The sequence below is a fragment of the Microchirus variegatus genome (assembly GCF_963457635.1).
Source record: "Microchirus variegatus genome assembly, chromosome: 8".
Classification (NCBI taxonomy): domain Eukaryota; kingdom Metazoa; phylum Chordata; class Actinopteri; order Pleuronectiformes; family Soleidae; genus Microchirus; species Microchirus variegatus.
In genome coordinates this window covers 16,483,061-16,490,908 of record NC_139809.1, presented here as the reverse complement: position 1 = coordinate 16,490,908, position 7,848 = coordinate 16,483,061, and positions in this window count along the sequence as shown.

Genomic DNA, 7,848 nt, shown 5'->3' with positions numbered 1-7,848 from the left:
TCTTTGCTCCATATACGAAATAAATCATTAAAATGGATTAATTTTGGTTTGAGAAATTTGAGAACGTCGTCATTTCGTGGTCTGGGAAACACCGGATCAACATTTTTCAACATTTTATGGCCCAAACGTCCAGTAGAAACGCACAAGAAGCTTGATTGTGATTCATTATCTTGAGATTAACCTGCCCTGAAGCCTGGATTACCCCCCTCCCTCCCCCCGCCATGACGAGGTACACGAGTAACCGCGTGCTTCTATGTTGGCAGTAAACTGTTGTCGGAGATTAATACAGGTTGTTTCTGGAGGTTAACCTGACACCAAGCTGACAAATGTTCACGGAACCAAGCGATTTTAATCCTCTGGAGGAGAATTCAGAGCATTGAGGTGGAAGACGTTCAAGTCAGAGGTCAGGGAAGTTCAACCATGGACCGTAGGAGGAGCTGGACCCACATGATGAAGATGAGAGTCAAATAAACACCTGTAAACAACTTAATCATATAAAAACCAACTGAGAGCAAATTATGTTTAATTAACATGAAATAATATTGACCCAGAGATTATATCTAAGATTAAATATCATACCTGACACAGATCATGACGTTGTTTCATGTAATTTGTTTGACTGTAGTGAATATTTTAAACAAATAAAATGTGTTGACTCAACAAACTTTTATTTCCTCACAATATTTAAGATTAGAATACTTTATTGTAAGAATATACAACAACATTTAGAAGCACCGTCTGTCATTTAACCCAATAATCATTCAATTAGTGCATTTAAGATGAAGTAATTTAGTTAAAAATGGTCCATTTCTCTTTAAAATAACAAATATTTTGCAAAATAGCAGTAGAAACAAACATGAAGGTGCTGTTTTTGAGTGTGATGGAGGCACTGGCACTGACAGTTTACCACAGGTCGACAGGTTTATATGTAACATCACCGGCGCTCAAACACAACACGATTCTGAAAACTGTAATTATCGTCTTCTAAAATAGGTCTGTTGATTGGTGACGTTGTGAGGTTACGACCTTTCTGAGGATGAAATAGTTTCAGCTGCATGTGAGGATCATAAGTTCGCTAAGACCACGAGCGCAGAGACACTTTATTTAAAACTGCTTTTTGGATGGTGGGAAGGTCCCAGACTGGGGAAATGGAACCCAAAACCTTCCTGCTGTGAGGCAACAGTGCTAACCGCTACTAGCCACCGTACCACCATGCTGCTACTAACGATTATTTTCATAATACTTTTTCAGCCTGAAAACTATTATATTTACTATTATACTATACTATTTCTGGTACTTGTTTGGGCTGTTAAATGATGATGATGTCCTAAAATGTCTTGTTTTTTTCCACTCTTGTTTCATTTATGGAGCAAAGAAACCAGAAAATATTCATATAATATATATTTATATATATATATGTATATATAGTATATACAGTATATGAAGCTGAATTACAAAAGAAACACACATTATAAACGTTCCATGCAAGTACAGTATCCCATGCTAGCTATTGTTAGCTATACCAGTCTATAAAAAAATGCTCTATAAGGTATTATTTTATATACACAAACAGCGTAATACACACACACAGACACAAACAGTACTATGTGTATGGCTGACTTAATGTGAAACAAATAAGACGTTTAAAGTACATTTAACAGTAAACGTAGCGTTACGAGTGGCAGCCATTTTGGAATGCTATGTCAGGGTTTGCTAGGTTGCTCCAACTTCCTGAGTTGGAAATCAGATTTGGGGGGTCCATTCCAGATGAAACTCCCGACGAGAAACAGGGAAATTGTGACTTCCGACAACAACTGGAGCGCACCGGGAATCTTAGCAACATGAAAATGACACTTCTCACACATAATCTCATTGGATTGACAGTTTCGCCAGCCAATTGTAAGATTTACTGGGTGTGGCCAAATACTTTTGTCCATATCGTGTATATCAAATGAAAGTTGTGTACGTGAAAGACCTGTTTATTAATGCTGCCAAATGTTAACACGTCAATGGCGTTTAACAGCATCAACATTAACGCACGGCGCGTTTCCATGACGACTGACCGGAAAAAGACGCATGTGACGTCATGTTTACGTGACTCCCGATTGTTAAAATGAGTCTCTAAAGTAACGCTAAACTTTAAAAACAGAGGCACACATACGCAGTACACAGGGTACACTGGTTATTTGTAGCGCTGCTCTTTTCCTTAAATAAACAGACCGCTCCAGTTCCACTGTAGGCCCGCTAACGACGCTAAAAGGCGCTAATGCAGCTAACGGAGCTAACTGGTAAACAGTGCCTGGACTGCGGTGTCGCGGAACGTAAACATGACGTCACAAGTGTCTTTTTCCGGTCAGTCGTCATTGAAACTCGTTGTGCGTTAATGTGCGTTAAAGCACGTTAACCTTTTGCGCAGCACTACTGTGTATATTTGTGTGAGCACCTAATTTTGCTCCATAAAATGAAAGCGTGAAAACCATATTTGAAAGAAAACAGAAAATTGAGCATATCAGAACAGACAGGAAAAACACAGAGAAATGAGATGAGCATCAGTGACGTCTCAAACAGCCTTTTCTTATTTATCTCTTCACCACGACACCTCTGTCCTTTATTCTCTCACTGGCTCATCAGTCACGACCAGACGTTCAGGCTAACAGGCGGACGACTCGCAGACGAGCGTGGTATTGACGTAACTGTGTTGAGTCACCAGAGCCCGAGGGCGGGGAACCGGAGCTGAAGAGATGGGCTCAGGTGCAGAGCAGCCACTTGTCTTTATTTTTCATTACAGTCGGCGACGTTTATTGGGTCAGGAGGTCGTATTGACCTGTGCCTGACGTGGAAACTGCGTTTTCCGCGGTTCCAGGTCTGATCAGATCAAGTCAAGTTAAAGGGCCCCTTAAAACATTTAAGACAAATTGAAGTATCGTCACATAAAGTTCTCAAGGTAAACATCTACTTTGTTGTCTTCTGCAACCAAAGCAAGAGTGCGCCACCAACTGGGCTGGAAAGGGTCGCTACATGTGGACATGTGCAGTTAGCATGCATGGTTCGCACGGCGCGGCTTCGTAACTGTACTTAACCCTTTAAGGTACACATCAAGAAAAAAATCATAGGAAAAATGATTAATTTGCATTTTATTTTGCATATTTTATTTTATTGTATTTACTTATGATAACAATAACGAAAAAAAAAATGTTTTAATTAGACCCTACAGTATTTCAGATATAGGCCTCTACCAAACGGTTGAGATGTCTGTTCATAATAAACCTGGTTTGCATAATTCATAAAATACAACATTCAGAACAAGTCACATTAATTAAGTGTAAGTGAGTTCAGCTTGATGCATTTTTCAATTAGATATAGTGACTTAAAGTGTGGTCGACCAAATGGTTGAGTAGTACCTTAAAGGGTTAAGTACAAAATTCACCTATCTGTACTTTACGGTAGCAACTTTTACTTTTACATTTCCTCAAACTCTCTTTGTTACTTCAAAATAAAATCAGGAGAAGAAGAAGAGTTGGTATTATGGTCTGTATTTACTGCTTTTACACTACAGTTTTCACTCATCCACACACTGCAACATAGGGTCTTGCTCAAGGCTAGACAGTTGATGAGGTAGTGAAGGGCCCCAATTAGCTTCTTTGCCCGTGGCCTCCCAGAATTTTAGGATCGCCTCAGGACTTCTGTGAGCTGCAGGGCAGAGAATTGTTTACCGGGTAAACAAACTCCACTTCCTGATGGGAAATGCTGTTTAACAGGAAAGTAAACAAGTCAGTACTAGGTGTGTGTGCTCCATTCACACTTCGATTCCAGCTGAGAGGTCACGATAACATGTAGACACAGTAGTACGGTGAGGATGTAGCAGTGTTTATGGTGCTGTCAAAGAAATAGGTACAGTGCTGTCATAAAAACATAAAAAAAGGTGCTCAATGGACATTATTAAAGGCACCATATGTAAGAATGTGGCCAAAAAGGGTTACTACACTCAAATTCAAAATACTGAGATCTTTTAAGTTTAATTTTTTCTGCCATTGTAGCTCAGACTCAGTAACTGGCAACCCGTGATTGCTCAGCAGCTGAGACTCTACTGACTGCAATGATGGCAGTAGGTGGCGCCACATGCCAAAACATGTTTTTCAAAACATAAACATGATTTGCAGTCTGCAAAATATTTTTTGTCTGTAATGTTGTTGTTGGTGAGTTCAGTTTGTTATATGAACATTATTCCTGAGTCGCTGTGACATATTAGGAGGATTTTACAGCCAGTTGCTTTAGATTTATTACATAATGCACCTTTAAAGTTTATTTATTTTTTTTATAGAAAAACAGTGGAGTTGTATGAACATACTGGCCTTTAAAGGGTTCAAAATTCACAAAATATAATCAATATTTAATATGTGTATTTCAGGCTGAAAGAGGTTTAAAACGTTGACTTGTTTAAAGTGGAAAAACAAATATTAACATACAGTATAATGGTTTTACTGGTGTGTTTTTTGGAAAGGTGACATTTTTTGCCCCTTGGGTCAAATGTGTCCTCAGGCAAATTTGAGCTATATTCATTCAACACACCACACAATGTCCCGAGAATCTCTTAAGGTTTATGTATAGTCCATTCCACAGGATGTTTATCATTAAATGATAATAAACAGGGACTTTTTGCAGCACAAGGGGGGAAAAAAACGTGTGACTTCCATGCTTTAGCCTTGAGGTGCTGGATGTGATGATGATGATGATGATGTGACTTCCTCAGGCTCCTTGTGACCTTATCAACAAACAGATCTTACTCTCTTATTCTGGAACTGTGACCACACAAAGACTCACAGACCCCACATGGAAAAAGGTTGTGTTTTCAACAAGAAAGAAAGAAAGAAAGGAAAAAGTCACTGACAATTTGCTACTCTCATGTAATAGTTCACACGCACGCATGCACGCACGCACACACACACACACACACACACACACACACACCCTGCCTCAGACAGACGTGCAACAAAGGTTTACAGTCAGGAGTGAGTGGTGGGCAAAGTAGTCATGTGGTTTGTGTGTGTGGTCAGCTGACACAAGCGTGTGTGTGTGTGTGTGTGTGTGTGTGTGTGTGTGTGTGTGTGTGTGTGAGAGTGTGTGTGTGAGCTCTTATGAGCGTTTGGAGTTGGAAAGTAATGAATTACATTTACTAACTATTAACTGTTACTGTAATTAAGTATTTTTTTTGTGTACTTTGTACTTTTTGTAAGTCATTTAAGGTCCATGCGTCAGTGAGTGAGAAAGTTTTTGTGACCTTTGACCCATGTTGACTGATACATTATGTGCTTACATATTTTATTTTGATGTTGTTTATTTATTTATTTATAATATAACGTGACATTTGTGTTCCTTTTTGCTCGACACAAGAAAGAACTCACACCATGTTATAAAAAAGGTAAACAAAGTCACTTTTACTCTGAGTATATTTTAAACCAGTACTTTTACTTGTACTTGAGTAAAATGTTAACACAATAGTTGTACTTTTACTTGAGTAGAATATTTCAGTACTGTTTCCTCCTCTGGTGTTTGGAAGGCAAAGGAAAAATCTGATTTCTTAATGTGTTTTTCTTGCAAAATATAAATAAGGCTTCCAGTAACTTTTATGAATGTTTAAGTTGTTTCTTATCTAAGTGACTTTTACTAGATATAATATTGAAAAAACCTTTCGTGATAAGGCTCACATTATACCTACAGGATTCAGAGAAAGACACAACTGCCCCCTGCTGTTGACAAGGGGAACTGCCTTTCACTTTTAGAGTGCAGGATCTCTATTTTTAGGACCATTTTCCAAGAATAACTACAAAACGACATAATAATGATTGAACCGGACATAAAACGAAGTTTCTTATATAATTTCTTTGTTTTTTCCCCAATGTGTGTGTGTGTGTGTGTTCTTGTATTTTGTACCTCTTTGGGACTTTTCCTGGTATAATCACTGACCTTGGAGACCTAAACCTGGTCTTAATGAGGCAGAATCTCGACTTAAACTGGTTAAGTTTAGGAATAAGATTTGAATTGTGGTTAGGTTTTAAGCAGTAACTGGTTAGGATTAAGGACAGGGATAAGTGCTTTATAATAAGGCTTTGATAAATGAATGGACGTGAATGAGAGTCCTTAACAACAACTTGTCCTTTCAAGGAACTCACATTCATTCACATGTGTGTTGTTTTACTGACAAAGAAATGCCAACTCAGGGCGTGAAGACACTTCACAACTAATTAGTAGATGTCGTGTTCTCTCTGTGACATTCCACACACCCCGAAGATAAACTGACACATGTTTAACCCTTAGAACACAGAGAATTTAGGCTGCTTTTTTATATGACTATGTTAAAATCTATATACAGAGGCTATGTGTATAATATAGTGTCTTTTATGCATTTTTTTCAGCACAACGTGACCTAGATCTAGTATAGTATGTCGTCCAAAAATGGTCAAAAACGTCATAGTATTGTATGTCGTCCAAAAATGGTCAAAAACGTCATAGTAAAGTATGTCGTCCATAAATGGTCAAAAACGTCGTAGTATAGTATGTCGTCCAAAATTGGTCAAAAACGTCATAGTAAAGTATATCGTCCAAAATTAGTCAAAAACGTCGTAGTATAGTATGTCGTCCAATATTGGTCAAGAACTTCATAGTATAGTATGTCGTCCAAAAATGGTCAAAAACGTCATAGTATAGTATGTCGTCCAAAAAGGTCAAAAACGTCATACTAAAGTATGTCGTCCAATATTGGTCAAAAACGTCATAGTAAAGTATGTCGTCCAAAATTAGTCAAAAACGTCGTAGTATAGTATGTCGTAGTATAGTATGTCGTCCAATATTGGTCAAAAACGTCAAAAACTTCGTAGTATAGTATGTCGTCCAATATTGTTCAAAAACGTCATAGTAAAGTATGTCGTCCAAAATTAGTCAAAAACGTCGTAGTATAGTATGTCGTCCAATATTGGTCAAAAACGTCAAAAACGTCGTAGTATAGTATGTCGTCCAAAAATGGTCAAAAACTTCATAGTATAGTATGTCGTCCAATATTGGTCAAAAACGTCATAGTATAGTATGTCGTCCAATATTGGTCAGAAACGTCATAGTAAAGTATGTCATCCAAAATTAGTCAAAAACGTCGTAGTATAGTATGTCGTTGTATAGTATGTTGTCCAATATTGGTCAAAAACGTCAAAAACGTCGTAGTATAGTATGTCGTCCAATATTGGTCAAAAACGTCATAGTAAAGTATGTCGTCCAAAAATGGTCAAAAACGTCATAGTAAAGTATGTCGTCCAAAATTAGTCAAAAACGTCGTAGTATAGTATGTCGTCCAATATTGGTCAAAAACGTCAAAAACGTCATAGTATAATATGTCGTCCAATATTGGTCAAAAACGTCATAGTATAGTATGTCATCCAAAATTAGTCAAAAACGTCGTAGTATAGTATGTCGTCCATTATTGGTCAAAATGGTAAAAAACGTCATAGTATAATGAGTCGTCCAATATTGGTCAAAAACGTCATAGTATATGTCATCCAAAAATGGTCAAAAATGGTCAAAAACGTCGTAGTATAGTATGTAGTCCAAAAATGGTCCGATGAAATTATATGTATTTTTTTAATTTTCACCAGCTATACAAACACACTTGCGCAAAAAAACCCCTCAAAGTTAAAGCATTAACACCTCATAACAGGGACAATAAATCATTTTTTTCTGCTTTACTCACTTCAGAAATAAAAATATAAAACACAAAATATATAACTTAAAATATTTATATCATATGTGAACATGAAATTCTGTGATTTATAAACATTTCAAGCCCTGAAAATCAGTTAAATG